Source organism: Loxodonta africana, chromosome 1 (assembly GCF_030014295.1).
Source record: "Loxodonta africana isolate mLoxAfr1 chromosome 1, mLoxAfr1.hap2, whole genome shotgun sequence".
Lineage (NCBI taxonomy): Eukaryota > Metazoa > Chordata > Mammalia > Proboscidea > Elephantidae > Loxodonta > Loxodonta africana.
Window position 1 is genome coordinate 188,182,590 of NC_087342.1, and position 19,293 is coordinate 188,201,882.

At 38.2% G+C, this 19,293-nt stretch overlaps 1 protein-coding gene across 8 annotated transcripts in view; it reads left to right on the plus strand.

Moving 5' to 3' along the window:
* Positions 1 to 19,293, plus strand: part of FABP7 (fatty acid binding protein 7) — a 183,500-nt gene that overhangs the window by 21,895 nt on the left and 142,312 nt on the right. For 4 of the 8 annotated variants that reach the window (XM_064290389.1, XM_064290392.1, XM_064290382.1 and 1 more), the window contains exon 2: positions 5,413 to 5,505. The exons of 3 other annotated variants lie outside the window; for them this stretch is intronic. The gene's annotated coding sequence lies outside the window, so the exon portion shown is untranslated. Of the gene's footprint in view, positions 1 to 1,558; positions 1,774 to 5,412; positions 5,506 to 19,293 lie in introns of all 8 variants that reach the window. One more of the 8 variants, XM_064290383.1, reaches the window with a different exon arrangement.

Consider the following 19,293-nt stretch of genomic DNA (forward strand, 5'->3'; position numbering starts at 1 on the left):
TCCTTGCTGAGTATCCTTTTTCTGGCTGTTATGTTTTCAAATAAGAAATCCTAGGGTATATTCGACTCTTTCCGTCCCTTCACTCGAATCCACAAGTTTTGGTATTTATTCTTTTGATATCTTTCTCATTCATCAACCTTGAGTCACAAATTTCAACACATGCTTATTATCCCAGATGGCTTTTCATTCATTTTCTCTCAGTCTTGCAGACAGTTGTCCTACTTCTGAATATACTTTTCTTAATAATTTATCCATCAGGAAACTGAAGGTTCTTTTTGTAAATATCGTTAATTTTTTATTCTGATTAGAAAAGAACATGATTTTATTTCAGGAAACAGAAAATAAGGCAATAAAATCATATACAATTTTACCATTTAGAGATAACTATTGCTAACATTTTGTTACGTATATGATTAACGTATACTTTTGAAAAACGAAACTGTGATTATATTGCATATAAAGTGAGCATATCTAGCTTTCATTGAACATTTTATAAAAATTTCCCATGTGCGATCATTAAATATGCTTTAAGAATTCTTGAGGGTCTGAAGAGCATAGAATTTAAGAGTGAAATAGAGCAAAGGTTGAATCTCTTCAGTGGCGTTTTTAGCTGTGTGATCTTTGTGCAAGTTACTGAATATTTCTGAGCTTCAGCTTTGTCTGCTCTAAAATGGAGATCTTAAGAGTTATGATGATTTAATGACATAATGTATGCAGTATATTCTCTGCACATAGCAAGACATACATGTTATCAAATTTTCAGGTTTCTAATGGCTAGATACTACTTCTGCCTATGAATGCACCATGCTTTATCAGACCGCACCTCTACTTAGACTTATTGTTGCTTACCAGTTCAACCTGAACCCTTCTTCCTGGCTTTCTGTGTTCCTTCTAAACTACCCTAAATAACCCCATTTTTCACAATTCAAATTCTCTTCTTCTGAGACCAGTTTCTCTACAGTTCCCTTCCCTGTGCATATTACATTTATCCCAACCTCAGTTCCATTCCTTGGGGCTGCCTCGTGTTGTTGGCTGTGTATCCAGATCATAGTCTTGGAGATTGTGAGATTTGCATGTAGGAAGTGTATAGAGGAGCGCTCTCTGAAATGATACCTACAAGGTTGTCCTCCATTTTGTGATTTTCCTATGTGTTTTAAATCATAATCTCTGCCTGTAGTTAAAGAGGATTAGGGTGGGATGTAATACCCTTGCTCAAATCACATACCTGATCCAATGTAAAGGGAGTTTCCCTGGGGAGTGGCCTGCACCACTTTTTATCTTACAAGAGATAAAAGGAAAGGGAAGCAAGCAGAGAGTTGGGGACCTCATACCACCAAGAAAGCAGTGCCAGGAGCAGAGCACATCCTTTGGACCTGGGGTTCCGGTGCAGACAAGCTCCTGGTCCCAGGGAAGATTGATGACAAGAAGCTTTCTCTAGAGCTGACAGAGAAAGCCTTCCCCTAGGCTGATGCCCTAAATTTGGACTTCTAGACTACTAGACTCTGAGAGAATAAACTTCTGTTTGTTAAGCCACCCCTTTGTGATATTTCTGTTATAGCAGCACTAGATGACTAAGACACCCTGCGTTGACCAGTCACTGGATGTGGACTCTTTCTGGGTGAGGCAATTCTTGTAGAAGATCCCACCTGACACTGCAATCACCTGAGGAAATGCCTGGAAGCAGGCATCAGATGGCACACCATATCATCTGTTACTGCCTGCCTTATAACACTCTCCCTCTTCATTTGCACCTGAATGAACCTTTTCTCCAAGGTATATTCTAGTATATGTCCAGGCTGAAATATTGGGTGATAATATAAACATATTTCATTAAAAGGAGAAGTATTACAGGATCCAGTTGAAAGAGTTCCCAATGGCCAAAGCTGTACAGCTTGAGAAACAAAATAAAGTAGTATTGGATTATAGCCCAAAGTATTAAATAAATATACGTGAACCCATACATATATAAATAAATGATTTGAATACGTGAAATAAAATGTGGACCGTACATAGTGACTTCCTTCCAGAGAGTGTGATGAAGGGCAAGAGTGGGGAGAGTAACCTCATAGTGGAGAAACCTGACATGCTCTCTCAGCCAGGTGATCAAGGTCAAAATCAACAGTGATAAGACATGTTGGTAGCATATACCCTTTATATGAAATGGCATTTACCTCTGTGGTCTTCCTCCCAAAAACTTATAACCCCAGTCAAATCATGAGAGAAATACTTAGACAAATGTCAATTAAAGGACATTCTACAAAATATGTGACCAGTATTTCTCAAAACTGTCAGGGCTGTCAAAAACAAGGAAACTGCCATATCCAAGTGGAGATCATGATGACTAAAAGTGGTGTGATAATCTTAGATGGGATTCTGGAAAAGAAGAACATTAGATAAAAATTAAGAAAATCTGAAAAAAATGTGTACTTTAGTTAATAACTGTTAACAAATGTGCCATACTAATATGAGATGTTAATAATAGTGGAAACTGGATGTGTGATATATTTGAACTTTCTGTACTATCTTCACAACTTTTCTGTAAATCAAACTATTCTAAAATCAAAAACTTACTTAAAAAATACTATTAAAATTACTGTTTTTATTCCATTAGTGTGATGAAATCAATACTAGCCTGATGTGCTATATCTTTTCCTTCTCAGTTTATGATCTTCACTACCCTGCTTGAGTGTTAACTGGCCTTTATGTTATAACAATAATATAAGGCAGCAGAGAGGTTAAGAGAGTAAGATAATTTGTATCATCTAAAATGAGGGAAACCCTCAATGAGGTGGATTGACACAATTGTCACAACAATGGCCATGGAAACCCTATGGGAGCAGTTCTGCTCTGTCCTATAGGAGTGCTATGAGTCAGAATTGGCTCTTCTGCGGTGGGTTTGGTTGATTTGATATATATGAGTTTGCCATGAGTTGGAGCAGACGTGACAGCAACTAACAACACCAGCAAAAGATTTTGCAACTGATGGTCATGCAAAAGCCCATATAAAAATTGCCCAGAAACCTGGTAGGAGATAGAAGGCCCATGGGAGGTCAGAAGTTGAAAAGGAGGGAACACATGGCTTGACAGCGTTTTTATTTTCATTCAGCTTGCTTGAGCTAAGGCTACAGTGCTAATCACATGTGAATAGATGTTTGGGTTGATACATTTTATTTCTTCTTGCAGTAGCAAAACATACCAACTCCTCCTGTTGCGTACACTCCACATCTTCAGTTAAAACCTGTGGCACAATGATAGAGGACTTTTATTTCTGTGACAGTTGCCCTAGGGGTACATTTCCCCTTAGAAAGTGTCCAGTAATATTTGGTGTTATTAGCTGAGTTTCAAGGGGATGTCATTCGTATTTGTGCAACAAATGGCCTTTGGGTTATTTGAATTAAATGGCAGGTTCACCCAATTAAGATTTCTCACTGTTGGGAGCCTCTTTTCCTTTTCTTTCCCTTTTAGGTTCGGCATGTCTTTGAAATCCAGTTATATCAGAATTTGACTCCTTTGGTATTCTTTTTCTTTGGAAGCCAAAACAAAACTCTTTAGAACATTGCATTCCCAAAAGAAAGCTGTAAGACTTAAGAGTGTGATCACAGCTACCTTTCTAGGATCCCAATCCGAATCTGGTGTTAAACACAAGAAGCACAGTTTTTACTTCTGCAGTTCCTTAGGAAGAGTAATAACGGTACTGAACATTTGGTATTTCATTATATGTGTTTTTTCTTGGCTCCCAGAGCAACCTGGAGAGATAAGCAGAACAAATACTGTCATCCCCGTTTGATGAGTAAGGCTCTGTCATTTACCCACAAGAAAGGAAATGACTCCTCAAAGTCAACAACTGATAAATAAATGAGTTGGAGCTAGAACTAAGTTCAGTGTATCTGTGTATTACAGTGCCTTTAGGATTTTCTTTTACTCTCTTACCTGTAAGCTATGAAAAAATGTGAGAAGGAAAGGAAAGAAGGGAGTAATCAGATTATTTGAAAAAGAAGAGAATAATAAAATTATTTGAAAACTCATTTAAAAGTGTGGCTAGCATAATGCTGTTGACATCTGGGGGAAAAAAGATACTTATTTCTAAGTCACAGTGAAATATTTGAACCACATATGATTCTTGGGTTTTATTCAAATTAAAATCTTGGTTGCTATACCAAAGTGTGTAGCCTTTGAAGAATGGATGCCTCAAACCAGGGAGACTAGTGAGAGATTTAATCATTTCTGCAAGAATTGATGGGATGGAGGAAGGTGTGGGTGGAAGGCTCAAAATAATGGTGGCTGCAGGAATTGAGTTGGAAGAGTGAGCTAAGGAACATTACGAGCCTAGAAGAGATAGAATTTGGTGGGATATTAAACAGGAAGAGGAGAGAGAAAAAGATAATGGTGCTCCCTAATTACATAATGTAAAATTGGACCTCCTCTGCTCTGAATAATCCTAGTAGTTTAGACAATGCATACAAACATCGCAATATTCATATAACTGGCCCCACACTTAAGACGAAAAGGAAGAGGTGATTTCCGTAAAATGAAAGAAATATGACTCTTTCATCTAGGACAACAAAGCTTCTACTATGTGTCTGCTCCAATACATAGACTTCCCGATTGAAACGGAGCCTAGTTTCCCAGTGACCAGTTGTAACCACTGCTATCGGGCGTGTAGATGGAAAGGAAAATAGTTGTTTTCTGTAGTAGTTGTCTTAAAATGGAGTTTTTGATATGTAAACACTAAAAGGATATGAGCAAGAAAAACATGGAAGTGGTTAAGATGCCTATTAATAAATTTTCAAGTTACCTCTCCATGTTGAGGCACTATGCATGGGCTGGATTTCATTGGGTTTGTTTTCTCTTTTAGAATTCCAATCCTTGTTTCTTGGCATTGGAATTCAAAGATAAACTGCTGCAGGAATATATTGTTTTGAAATCATATATTTGAGAAGTGTTGTTACTAAGCCAGTAAATCTATGTTCTTTGGAAATTTGAAGAAAACTTGAAGAAAAATATATCTTGTTGAGTTGTTAATTGTACTCTTTAGTAAGAATGTCTCTGACTGCTCATGTTACACTGCTCATGTTTAGAGAAAAGCACAAGAAAGATTGTTGAGAATACAATTGATTGGTTTGAATGGTGAACAAAATAGGGAAAAGAAAACCCTCTCCTCTTTTATAAGGGGGTATTGTGCTGCTTACTTGAGAAAATTTGTCCTGTTATAAATCAGAGAAGTCCAAATGAGCAAAACCATGAGGTTAAGGAATGAAAAAATAAAAATAAACATTGCTTTTAAAATTATATGACATTTGGTCATTAAATTAGATGTTACTGCTCAAGGAACCATTTGTTCTTTACTGCAAAACAAGAGGAACTAGACATGTTTCTGTAAATAAATCCTCCTTCCCCCTTTGTTTCCTTCAGGGGTCATGGTACATTGAAAAAGCAGTTTATCAGGAGAAATCTAGGGAAACTGGAATCAAGACATTGAGGCCAGACAGAGCAAAAAAGATAGAGGTAGGTACGCTTTTGTTCCACTGATCCTGGTATTGAGAGTGTCTTTGAAGTTGTCTTTGTTGCTATAAAATCAGAGCACAGCAAATGTATAGTGGGAGGCCTTCATTTTAGAAAACAAATCAATATAGTCACATCAACACTTGATAGAATCTATTATTAATGGCAGATTAATCACAAATAATATGTACTGAGAGCTTGAGAAACACATAGCCATCCATTTGCCAGGGACCATGATTAGTAGAGAGACTGAGTTTGGATTGATATTTCCATTGGCAGTTAAGCTTATTTAAATTGTTCTCAGTAGAGGCAGCTAGCCACCAAAGTAGTATTTTAAACATATAGCCTTTAAAAAAGAAGAGAAACTCAGAGTATTACCTATCAGGTCTGAAAGCTACTACTCTCGTCAGAGACCATAGTAATAGATTGATAATCAGTACATACAAATAAATATTCTCGATGAAACTAATTGGTGGAAATAAACTTCAAATTAACACTCTTTTGAGAAACAGTTTCTTTGTGCTGGTGTTATGTGTGTATGTGTGTATTACCCTCAAAGGACACACAATTTGTGTAGGTGAATATTAATACTTTATATTCATATCTGTATAGACTCATATTCACCTTCACAAATTGTATGTCCTTTGAAAATTGAGGCCACATCTGTGTTGCAGTCTTATTAATATTTCACAAAATTTATGTTAGGTTGGAAGAATTTGCATTTGTGCCACCCCAAACCCATAGTGCCACCCTTTCCTACCAGGAGTGACAGCCATGTTCCCCTGTTGTGGTTTAGATGGTAGATCAAGAGAACACGGAGTAAGCCTTGGCCTGTGTGAAAACTCTACCACTCTCCTCTCACTCTCCCATTCTCATGAGAACAAAGCTCCAAGGCAACAGGGAAGAGTAAAAGGGTTTACATTTGGTTTAGGATCATTGCCTGGTGTTCTCAAAACCAGCCCAATTTTCCTATTAACCCATTGTGATTTCATTTAGACATTGGCCCTGGGTTCATATCTATCTCTCATCAGAGCATTTTTACGTAATGTCAGACTTTAAATTTATGTCCACAGAAAATTACATGTCTTAATTGAGATCTACCTTTTATTATGAAGTAATTTCACACAAATGATTTTATCAAAAGCTTTTATATTTCTACATAAACAACTAACATCTCCACACTGGGAAAGAATAGAAGTACAGTTGTAAATATTATTATTATTTTTTATTTAAGGAAAATTATAACTAATATATAATACCTAATTTATTGTGCCTTCCTTGTGGGCTGGTAGGGCCTTGGTGGCTCAGTGGTTAAGATTTTGGATGCTAACCAAAAGGTCATCAGTTCGAATCCACCAGCCACTCCTTGAAAATCCTATGGGGCAGTTCTACTCTCTCCTATGGGGTTTCCATTGGTCGGAATCGACTCAACAGCAATGGGTTTTTTTGTGGGCTGAGTGTACGATGATTTATAAACATGATCTCATTTAATCTTCATGATAACTCCGTGAGTAAGGTAAAGAAAGCATGATTATTTCCTGTGGTGATTTTTCCATAACAACAAAAAATGGAAAACATGATAGAAAAAAAAATCCATTCATAATAGCAATGAAATATCATATTTTTTTTTACCAATAAACAGTACAATGAACAATGAACGAAGAAAAAAATTGTAATTTAGGTAAATTTTTTTTTTTTTATCCCCGTTGATAATCAGACTGTATTACAACAAATAATCCATTCTAAAACTAACAGAACAGTGATTTTCTGTTCCAGGCCCTAACAGCATAATTACTGGACTCCCAGTCCCAAATATCTCACGGGAAAGAGTAACCAGCGGGCTCATGAACTTCCCAATCTTTCTGTTCACTTCTAGTCCTTCTCTGTGTCCCTGGTCAATGCATTGATTTCTGGCCACTGCTCTTCCACCTGAGGTTACTCACTGTGCTTTGCATCTTTCTGTTAGCAGTCCTAGAGCTGAAATGGACCCTCTCTGTGTATTACTCTGTTGTTTACAGGCCCAAGGACCCCAGTGTTCTGCATTTAACCACCCTTCCCTTTCTTTCTCACCGTGAGCATGGTCCCTGGATCAAGTTTCTTACTTCAGTTCTTTTTAGCTACCAATACTAGAGAGTTTCTTCTCGCTCTGACAGAAGGACTGGAACTGCTAATAGGTGGCTTTTCTCCAGCATCTTAGGGGTCTTTGTCCTGGAGGTTGGCCAACAGCCATCAACGATGTCCTGTCTGCAAGGACCCTTAGGTGCTCATGGAATTATGTCCCTGGCATGCCTGGATATGTCTGAATTTAAAACAAAGCACAGCTTAGACCTTAGCTCTAGTATCCCTGCTAAGCAAAGCAAGGATTTTAAAACATGTATCTTTATTTGTTCAAGGATATGCATACTTAGGAATATGTTTAATGTGGTGTGTGTGTGTTTGTGTATATATATATATATATATATATATATATATACAAAAAAGAGAAATGTTTGAAATGTTTTTTTCTTGAGGGTAATAAAAGCACAAGAAAGTCTTAGCTATTTTTGTTATAAAACAAGCAAAACAAAATCAAACAAGCACAATCCTTAAGATAAATAAATCTTGTTAATTTTCTTGCTGGCAAGACTGTCACTTTTGACAATTGTTAAAAAGCTGATTGTAAGTAGTGAGTTATAGAGGACAAAATAACAAAAAACAAAACAAAAACAACAACCACAAAAAAGCCAGTAATCAAAAGAGGGGAACAGACACCCTTGTGAAGGAGCCAGATCCAAGGGAATATGGCAGAAAGAATGGAGGTAGTCAATGACAGCTTAGCACTAATTATTAATGATCAAAATAATTGTCACTTAATGTTTGTAGTGTTTGCAAAGCTCGTTTTCTCATTCCTTCATCCAATAAGTATTTACTGAGCATGTACCCCATTTATCCTGTGCCAGGGGCTCTTGTGAGCATGTGGGGATTCAGAGTTCAAGACACAGCAATTCCCCAGTGTTTGTGAGCCACCAGACTGGAAATGCTGATGTGGAGAAAAATTGAGTAGACTCAAAAGAGCATCAGCGCGGGAGAGGCTGGCAGTTTACCTTAGGGATGAGGTACTAACTTTCCTCAATTATATGAGAAATAGGATGTACAAAAGGAAATCAATCTATTCTGTGTGATTGAGTAGACAAAACTAGACTTAGTGGTCGTGAATTAGAGGATGACACATTTTTGCCTAATCAAAGGAAGGGCTGCCTGAAATTGTAATGAGCTACCTCTGGTAATAGACGGTTCCAGAAGGTTGACACCACTAGGAAGGGATGTGGTCTGAGGGATTCAGTCATGGTGTGGTGGGGGTGGGACAGGGGTGGAGGATAGGTGACTAACTCATGTCCTAGGTCAAAAGTTCCAAGACCTGTTATTGAAATCATTGGTATGGGAGGGGCTTCCCCCGAAGTCAATACAGTGACGGACTACGAGGCTGCTTTGGAGTCAACCCATCAACTTTGCCACTTAACTCGTAGATCTTGACCAAATCTTTCCTATAAACCTTAGTTTCTACGTCAGAGAATTGGGGATAGACTGGCAGGACTGTGGTAAGAATTAAACTAATATGTGCAAATGAACTAATTAAAAATGTTTGGCATATAGTAGGCCTTTGATAAATTGTATTATAATTATAGGAAACTAGAATCTCAATTTGGGAAATATTTGGACTGCCTTAAGCAATTCGGAATGTTAAAATGGTATCCATTAATGTAGAAAGTCCCTCTCTTCCTACCGTGGAATTGTAAAAACAAAATCAGGGATTTCTTCCTAAAGTACTCTGGAAAACCCATCAGGCCAATTGTTCCATTTTGTTTGTATATGCTTATTATTCATCTGTTCTTACCCAATAAACAAGGTAAGCACATACTTACTTGGGCTTACTTACTAGTCTGTAGTGGACAGTTTCCCACGTTTTGGTGAAATCCAGGTGAAATTGTTTACTGTTGTTGTTACGTGCTGTTGAGTCAGTTTCAACTCACAGCGACCCTATGCACAACAGAACGAAACACTGCCAGGTCCTGCGCCATCCTTACAATCGTTGTTATGCTTGAGCTCATTGTTGCAGCCACTGTGTCAATCCACCTCATTGAGGGTCTTCCTCTTTTCTGCTGACCCTGTACTTTGCCAAGCGTGATGTCCTTCTCCAGGGACTGATCCCTCCAGACAACAAGTCCAAACTATGTAAGACGCAGTCTCGCCATCCTTGCTTCTAAGGAGCATTCTGGTTGTACTTCTTCCAAGACAGATTCGTTCGTTCTTTTGGCAGTCTGTGGTATATTCAATATTCTTCGCCAACACCACAATTCAAAGGCATCAGTTCTTCTTTGGTCTACCTTATTCATTGTATAGCTTTCACATGCATATGATGCGATTGAAAATACCATGGCTTGGGTCAGGTGCACCTTAGTCTTCAAGATGACATCTTTGCTTTTCCACACTTTAAAGAGGACCTATGCAGCAGATTTATCCAATACAATGGATCGTTTGATTTCTTGACTGCTGCTTCCATGGGTGTTGATTGTGGATTCCAGTAAAATGAAATCCTTGACAATTTCAATCTTTTCTCTGTTTATCATGATGTTGCTTATTGGTCCAGTTGTGAGGATTTTTGTTTTCTTTATGTTGAGGTGCAATCCATACTGAAGGCTGTAGTCTCTGATCTTCATGAGTAAGTGCTTCAAGGCCTCTACACTTTCAGCAAGCAAGGTTGTGTCATCTGCATAACGCAGGTTGTTAATGAGTCTTCCTCCAATCCTGATGCCCCGTTCTTCTTCATATAGTCAGTCTAGCTTCTTGGATTATTTGCTCAGCATACAGATTGAATAGGTATGGTGAAAGGATACAACCCTGACACACACCTTTCCTGACTTTCAACCAATCAGTATTTCCTTGTTCTGTCCGAACAACTGCCTCTTGATCTATGTAAAGGTTGCTCATGAGCACAATTAAGTGTTCTGGAATTCCCATTCTTCGCAGTGTTATCCATAATTTGTTATGATCCACATATTCAAATGCCTTTGTATAGTCAATAAAACACAGGTAAACATCCTTCTGGTATTCTCTGCTTTCAGCCAGGATCCATCTGACATCAGCAGTGATATCCCTGGTTCCACGCCCTCTTCTGAAACCAGCCTGAAGTTTTGGCAGTTCCCTGTCAATATACTGCTGCAGCCGTTTTTGAATGACCTTTAGCAAAATTTTGCTTGCGTGTGATATTAATGATATTGTTCTATAATTTCCACATTCAGTTGGATCAACTTTCTTGGGAATAGGCATAAATATGAATCTCTTCCAGTCAGTTGGCCAAGAAGCTGTCTTCCCTATTTCTTGGCATAGACGAGTGAGCACCTCTAGTGCTGCATCCGTTTGTTGAAACATCTCAATTGATATTCTGTCAATTCCTGGAGCCCTTTTTTTTGCCAATGCCTTCAGAGCAGCTTGGACTTCTTCCTTTAGTACCATCGGTTCCTGATCATATCCTGCCTCTTGAAATGGTTGGACATCAACTAATTCTTTTTGGTACAACGCTTCTGTGTATTCCTTCTATCTTCTTTTGATGCTTCCTGCGTCGTTTAATATTTTCCCCACAGAATCCTTCACTATTGCAATTCGAGGCTTGAATTTTTTCTTCAGTTCTTTCAGCTTGAGAAACACTGAGCATGTTCTTTCCTTTTGGCTTTCTATCTCCAGCTCTTTGCACATGTCGTTATAATACTTTGTCATCTTGAGCCGTCCTTTGAAATCTTCCCTTCTGTTCTTTTACTTCATCATTTCTTCCTTTTGCTTTGGCTGCACGACATTCATAAGCAAAATTCAGAGTCTCCTCTGACATCCATCTTGGTCTTTTCTTTCTTTCCTGTCTTTTCAGTGACCTCTTGCTTTCTTCATGGTTGATGTCCTCGATGTCATTCCACAACTCATCTGTTCTTCGGTCACTAGTGTTCAATGCGTCAAATCTACTCTAGAGATGGTCTCTAAATTCAGGTGGGATATATTCAAGGTCATATTTAGCCTCTTGTGGACTTGCTCTGATTTTCTTCAGTTTCAGCTTGAACCTGCATATGAGCAATTGATGGTCTGCTCCACAGACGGCCCCTGGCCTTGTTCTGGGTGATGATATTGAGCTTTTCCATTGTCTCTTTCAACAGATGTAGTCAATTTGATTCCTGTGTGTTCCATCTTGTGAAGTCTATGTGTATAGTCGCCGTTTATGTTGGTGAAAAAAGGTATTTGCAATGAAGAAGTTGTTGGCCTTGCAAAATTCTATCATTCGATCTCTGGCATTGTTTCTATCACCAAGGCCATATTTTCCAACTACTGATCCTTCTGCTTTGTTTCCAACTTTCACATTCCAATCACAAGTAATTATCAATGGATTCTGATTACATGTTTGATCAATTTCAGTCTATAGCAGCTGATAAAAGTCCTCTATTCATCTTTGGCCTTAGTGGTTGGTGTGTAAATTTGAATAGTAGTCATATTAACTGGCCTTCCTTATAGGCATATGGATATTATCCTATCACCGACAGTGTTGTACTTCAGGATAGGTCTTGAAATGTTCTTTTTGACGATGAATGCAATACCATTCCTCTTCAAGCTGTCCGATTCAGAATGGCCAGTACTAGTCCATTTCAGCTCACTAATGCCTAGATATCAATGTTAATGCATTCCACTCCATTTTTGATGATTTCCAATTTTCCTAGATTCATACTTCGTACATTCCAGTTTCCAATTATTAATGGATGTTTGCGGCTGTTTCTTCTCATTTTGAGTCATGCCACATCAATGAATGAAGGTCCGGAAGGCTTTACTCCGCATCATTAAGGTTGACTCTACTTTGAGGAGGCAGCTTTTCCCCAGCCTTCTTTTGAGTGCCTTCCAACCCAGGGGACTCATCTTCCAGCACTATATCAAACAATGTTCCCCTGCTATTCATAAGGTGTCTGTCAATTTGTCATATCGTGGGAGCTTGTGTTTTGCTGTTATGCTGGAAGCTGTGCCACCGGTATTCAGATACCAGCAGGATCACCCATGGAGGACAGGTTTCAGCTGAGCTTCCAAACTAAAACAGACTAGGAAGAAAGACTTGGAAGTCTACTGAAAAGTATTAGCCAGTGAAAATCTTATGAATAGCAGCGGAACATTGTCTAATTGTTCACTACAGATTAGTAAATAAGCCCAAGTAAGCATGTTCTTACCTTGTTTACTAGGTAATCTGCCCCTCTCAGGGATTATAAAATTGAAAAGAGGCTTTGATTGTATAGAAGGGTGCTGTGGGGTTGGGAGACAGACAGATGCCAGCCATACCTAGAAGCAGAATCTTTGATGTTGTGTAAAAATGTGAAATTGTTCGCTATAGATTAGTAAGTAAGCAGAAGTAAGCCTGTGCTTACCTTGCTTATTGGGTAATCTGACACTGGCTAAGAGACCCACGTAGTCAGCCTCAGTTAGCTGTATCGGAAGAATCTCGGACAATGTCTTCTGACCTGTTCCAAGAGAACCTGCTCGTACATGTTGGATGAGTTTAAAGTTGCTGGGGCACTGGTTGTAGCTAAGTACCTGTGTTGCAATCAGTTCCTGTTTTTTAGTCATTTTGTTTGTATCAACCACTGAATGATTTGAATTTCCCATTAAGAAGGCCATATGGACTCAGGTCGTTGTGCTACAGTCAGGACATGCCACTGTGAGCTAAATAAAGTTCATTAGTGATTGCCTATAATGACTTCAGCTCAACAGTCTATGGTTGATTCTGAGGTAAGTTTATCAGCTACAGTAAATGAGCCGTCTCAGTATCCTGCAGTCACTGTTCTAGGCCTATCTTTGATTAGCTCCATCTTCTCTTTTTTTGGTTGTCTTGACAGCCTCTTTTTTAGTATTATGATTTATATATTGAGACATTTATGCAGAGAAGAACAAATAATGAAACCAGCCCCTGCCACCTAGAGTTGATACTTATCATTTTGTAATATTTGCTTGGAGTGTTTCTTTTTAAAGAAATAAAATGCTGTCATTCAAGTCTCTTGTCAGAAAAAAAAAAAAATTTTTTTTTTTTGTCAGAAGCAACTATGAATTAGTGTATATTGTTCTGATCCATTTTATACTTTCATCCATGTGTTTGTGGAATCATTGTTGATATTTAGTCTTGGTTTATGTTTTTAAATTTTAGAAAAATAATATCACACTGCTTTTTACAGCACTATGTTTTTGAGATTTATGTAGTTATTTATAGTTCTAGCTCTTGTCCTCCCTTGTGAAATTTGTGTTTCACCTGATAAGGCATTTGCTATCTCATATCTAGTGGCCTTCCTTACTCCTAAATTGGATCCGTGGATGACAGGATGTTATTGCTGGAGGATTTAGGAGAAAACATGCCATTCTAATTTATGTCTTTATATATTGCCCACATTGGGACCTTTTGAAAATGACAAAAGCTGAGCCAGATGGGAGGTCAGGAAAACATGAATAAACTAGGACTTTCCCAGAATGGTGGATCAGTCTGCATATAAGGAAAACAAGGCCTCAAGAGGTGAAGCGACTTCCTGGGTCACATAGCTCGTTACTGGCAGTCCTGGAAATCCCCAGCCCAAATCTCAAAATCAAACTATTGCACGGTATAAGATAAAGCTTCCCAGTCCATTTCTCTGTTCACCATGTTGCTTCTCAAGTTTAAAAGTGATGTAGGAAAGTAAGCTAATGGATTGTTTGGGCCACTTTATCAGAAGAATGGCTGGTATTCTGCTTTAGAATGGGTGGTTACGGGATGGATTTCATGTATCATTTTTTTTTTTTCTTTGTGATTTCTCCTTTACCTGCCTATCTAAACCTAACTACTGCCTCTTTTTACTGGATACAGCTCAGGTAGGGCAATGTGGCAAGGTAAATCAGGTTCTCCTGGTGATCAGAAGTCAGCTCTTTCCTACTTACTTGTCAGTTTAGCCTCGCCCTACAGTTGTCCTGATTTGTGGCTAGTGAATGAATGTGTCATGCCGTCTCTGCAATTTTTGGGTGTGTAGAGTTGTGCTGGAGACAGAATGTGACTCACCAGTTAAACCACAGCCTGAAAACCACGGGTTGTCACTTCTAACTTTGGTCTGCAATTTCCTTTAACCCACCACATTTCAAATGTCTTCATAGTAAGGAGGTACTGCTATTGCAGGGGTATTAGAACAAACAATTCCTCATTGCATTTTCCTTCTAAACTTCTGAAGTTAATGCACTCCTAGGATTAAAAGGCTTGCAGTTAGTTTTTCAGTTTTATTCATTTCATATTTGTTTCTTTTTCTCCAAAACATTTTATGCATTTATAAAATAAATAAAATCAATATTCTTGAGTACTTGTTGGAAATAAAAACTTAATTGCTAAAATACTCTTTACAGTACAGTTAAATGATGCATTGAAAGTGAAGAGATATCCTGTGTTAAGTATCAAGTTTTACCTAATTACATTTTAATAAAATTATGATAATTTAATCTTTAACAAATAAGCATCTGTAAAATATTAATTTACAGATGGTTGAGAAGGCAATATTGTTGATTAATTTAATGTTATTTTAGCCTATTTTCTTATATTGTAAATATCCTAGACATTGTAATTGTAGTCATAAAAAAAATCAAATTCCGTTGGGAGGGATGTGTAGTTGTTTACAATTGTTTTTTAAACAACTCTAAAAGATGAAGGAAATAACTTTTGAAAAGATGAAATCATTGTCCAGAAGCTGCACAGGAGTTGATTATTGTTATTTGTCTCAGAGGATGTCTTCAAATTACTCAAAGATGTCATGAATATTTTAAATGCAGAGTATTCAGTTCTTCACAGTGTTTCACAGTCCTTTATGTGTGGACATGGCTGCTGCTTGTGGTATTATAGGGCAGCGTGGCCACAAAAGGCAATGTGTCCCTCAAAGTCATTTCCAAACTGCATCTGTATAAATGCTGTTGTTCGGCTTAGTTTGGTTAGCCGTTATATTATTATTTGTAGTCCCTGGGTGGTGCTTATGGTTAAGTATTTGGCTACAAATGGAAAGGCTGGTGGTTTGAAACTACCCAGAGGTACCTAGGAAGAAAGGCCTGGTGATTTGCTTCTGAAATGTTGGATCCTTGAAAACTCTATGGAGCACAGTTCTACTCTGCAACATGTGGGGTCACCATGAGTCAGAATCAACTTGATGACAACTGGAAATATCGCCTAGGCCATGGCTCAGCTTTGTGAACCGAATGCTAGGAATGAACCACTTCACTTAAAGTTATGTACTGAATGTGTTAATTTTTTGTGATATGTCATTAGTATCTAAATGCATACCATAGCTTAATCACACCTTGTAAAGTATTTTCAATGGTACTTTACAAATCCCATATGGGATTTCATAGTCTTTCCAACACAAGGTGAGTCTTTGAAGTGCACAAATGACTTGGTGGAAAAAGTGCTGAATATTGGAAGTCGGATCTCTGTTTCACACTTTGCCACTGTCTAACTGTGTGATTCCCAGTTAATCGTTCAGAGATACAGCAGTGTAGTGGATCAAATCACTGCTTACTGGATTGAATTCCACTTGTGCCATTTACTAGCTGTGTGGTCTTGGGTAAATTACTTAACCTTTCTGTTTCAGTGTCTCATCTGTAAAATGGAAATGATAATAGTGCTTATCTCATAAGATTAAATCAGCTGATATTAGTAAAGCATTTATAATAGTGTCTATATATCTGATTGTTCAATACAATTTTGATGTATTTGGACTTCATTGAATTTTATGTGTTTAAGAGTATTTTCAGCTTGAAAATGGCATCATTTTAAGTCTTTGTTTCTTGACTTTGTTTTCAACACGTTTAGTTATTAAACTTAAATTAAACTTATGCGGGTGAAAACATTGTTTGCATGCAGAGTGTTAAGGGGTTTAATCCAAAGTTGATGATTCATTTTCTAGTTATTTGTTTTTAATGAAGACACATTTGTAGAACTAAAAAATTGCTTTAAAAGCTAGTAAAAATATTTATATATCTCACAGTTGTTTGGACTGTGAAAGCCCGTATAACTGGGCTTGGAACTTGTTCCTGCATTGTGTAGATATTTTGTTTACCTTCTAAAGGCTTAGTTTCATTTATTTCATTTTTCAATTTCTATCTTTATAAATGTGCTACATTGGATGGCAAGCTGTTTGGAAAACTGAATCTGATGACTGCTTTTCACCTCTGTGTTGTCAGTGAAAATACCCCCTGCTTATCAGGTTTCTTTAGTTCAGGTTGGTACATGACTTCTATCTTTCCAGGCTTATCACACACTCATAACTCTTAGTTAATTAAGCAGTCCACAGTCACTTTTAATTATTCTTGAAACCTATTGTATTGAAACATTTTGGTAGGTATAGAGCAGCCTAACCTTGTCAGAATAAGAATTGGTGGTGGAGGGATAGATTAGTTTGTTTATAAACAAGGCATGCACCCTAGAGTGAATGAAGGGCCATAGAAACTGGAACTAGTTTCAACTGATGGGAGAAAGTCCATCCAAACCCGTGGGTTCATTATCCAGAGAGAATGGTGATGGCAACAGAAGGCAGTCCTGGCAGGCAGACGATTGGGGTCTGGGAGCACCAGCAAGGTACAGCAGATGGTGTCCCAGCAGGTGGGCGGGCTGTGGTGACACAGAGTCTGGAAACAGGAGCAATCCAGGCAGATAAACAGAGAGGTCTGATCACTGATAGTGGGGCCCCTGGATGGGGGCTGGGGCTTTGGAAAACTGGCTAGATTAGGGCAAAGGCACAATTTTGGAGTGAATAGGGTACTATTTGGGTTGCTACAAGCTGGAATCAATGGCAACAGGTTTTTATTTTTGTGTCTGTGTGGTACAGTGGTTAAGTACTCGTTTGCAAATCGAAAGGTAAGTGGCTGTAATCCACCAGCTGCTCTGTGGGAGAAAGATGTGGTAGTCTGCTTCCATAAAGAGTACAGCCTATGGAGCAGTTCTACTCTGTCCTTTAGGGTTGCTATAAGTCAGAATCAACTCAATAGCAATGGGTTTGGTTTTTGGTTTAGGGTACTATCCAAGTCATTAAATCAGAGACCGTATGTGAGGCCACAGGTCAAAGGAGACTTGTGACAAATATCTTCAGTTTTGACTGTGGTATAGATTGGAGGGATACTGCCAGACGGGTCTTCATAGATGGTGACTTTGATATTCCTTAGTGTAGGCTCGTGCGACTGTCTTTTGAAGTTGAAAACTCACGTGTGTTAATTACTAAACTCTGCTTTACTTTGTTTCCATTGAGGAAGATTAGAAGGCCACTCTAATCTTGCTATGCCTTTTTTTTTTTTTTTTTGGTAAAGCTAGCAGTAACCTTTGGATCAGACTCTATTCCATGCAATTGAAAATGCTCACGTGGGGCCCAGGTTAAGGGAAGCATGTAATACGGAGATGTTGTTATTTCCTGCTCAATATGGATTTATCCTTAGAAAAGTTTATGCCTCTGAGAAGAGAGTATAAAATGAGAGGATTAGAAAGTAGCTGTTTCGGTTGAAGCTTGATTGAAATGGAGCAGGACGTGCTATGGAAGGTGTTGAAATTAATTTCCTTACTGTGGCATGGAGTGTTAACTGGCCCTTTCCCTGGCAACCAATATTTAGGGAATACCAGGCCCAGCTATGTTACTTGGGAATGTTCTTTATCAAATCAGGACCTCCACCTCCAAGGACTAAGAGAGAAAATTGGACACTGACTCGTTTGCCTGAGTCTTTGAATTTAATAACCTCCTGATGTTCATCTTAGATCTTATGCCTACTGACAAATTTGTAATTAAAAAAAAAACAAACCCTCAGATGGAAATTTAAGCATTCACATGCCTTATAATTTGAATTAAATCTTAGGTTGACATCCACTCTTTCTTTTATTTAAAATTTCTAGATTACTATGAAATTCCAAATCTTCGTCATTGCTTATTTATCTAAGTACTGTTTGCAGTAGAGGGAAATCTGTGATTCTTTCTAATAAGCTTTCATTTTAATGGTGACTGTTTTACTAGAGAAACTATATATTCATCTGTCAAATTACTGTCAATTTAAGTATATAAGAATAAAACTTTACTGTTGTGAAATCTAAGGAGCCCTGGTGCCACAGTGCTTAAATGCTTGGCTGCCAGCAGAAAGGTTGACTGTTCAAATCCACCGAATGCTCAGTGGGAGAAAGATGTGGAGATGCGGCAGTCTGCCTCCATGAAGATTAAAAAAAACAGCCTTGGAAACCCTCTGGGGTAGTTCTAGTCCGTCCTGTAGGGTTGCTATGAGTCGGAGTCGACGGCAACGGATTTGGTTTGGTTTTGGTCACGAAATCTAGTTCTGAATTCTTACCTTCTGTGTGGCTTTGGGCATGCTATTTACCGTACCGGATTTAAGGTTCATGTCTCAGTTTACACCTTCTTTATAGATGTATTTCTGGTATACTCTTGGGAATGACAGTGGGCAACTAAGTTTTTCTTTTTTTTAAAGGAAATTTTTTAGCGGAAATCATTTTAATGTGACCCACTCTTATATGCTCTCATAATCTAAACGTAATTATATCAGTCAGAGTTCCACCAGGAAAATAGAACTAAGAGGTGTATTAAGAGATTTATTGTAAAGAAGTTGCTTCACTGCTTTTGAAATCTGGTTAGGTAAGTCTGAAATGCATACAGCAGGCTGCAGACGCTCAGGGAGAAGCTAACACAGTAATCCACAAGTGGAATTTCTTCTTCCTGAGGGAAGTATCAGTTCTGCTTTTAAGGCCTTTCAACTGGT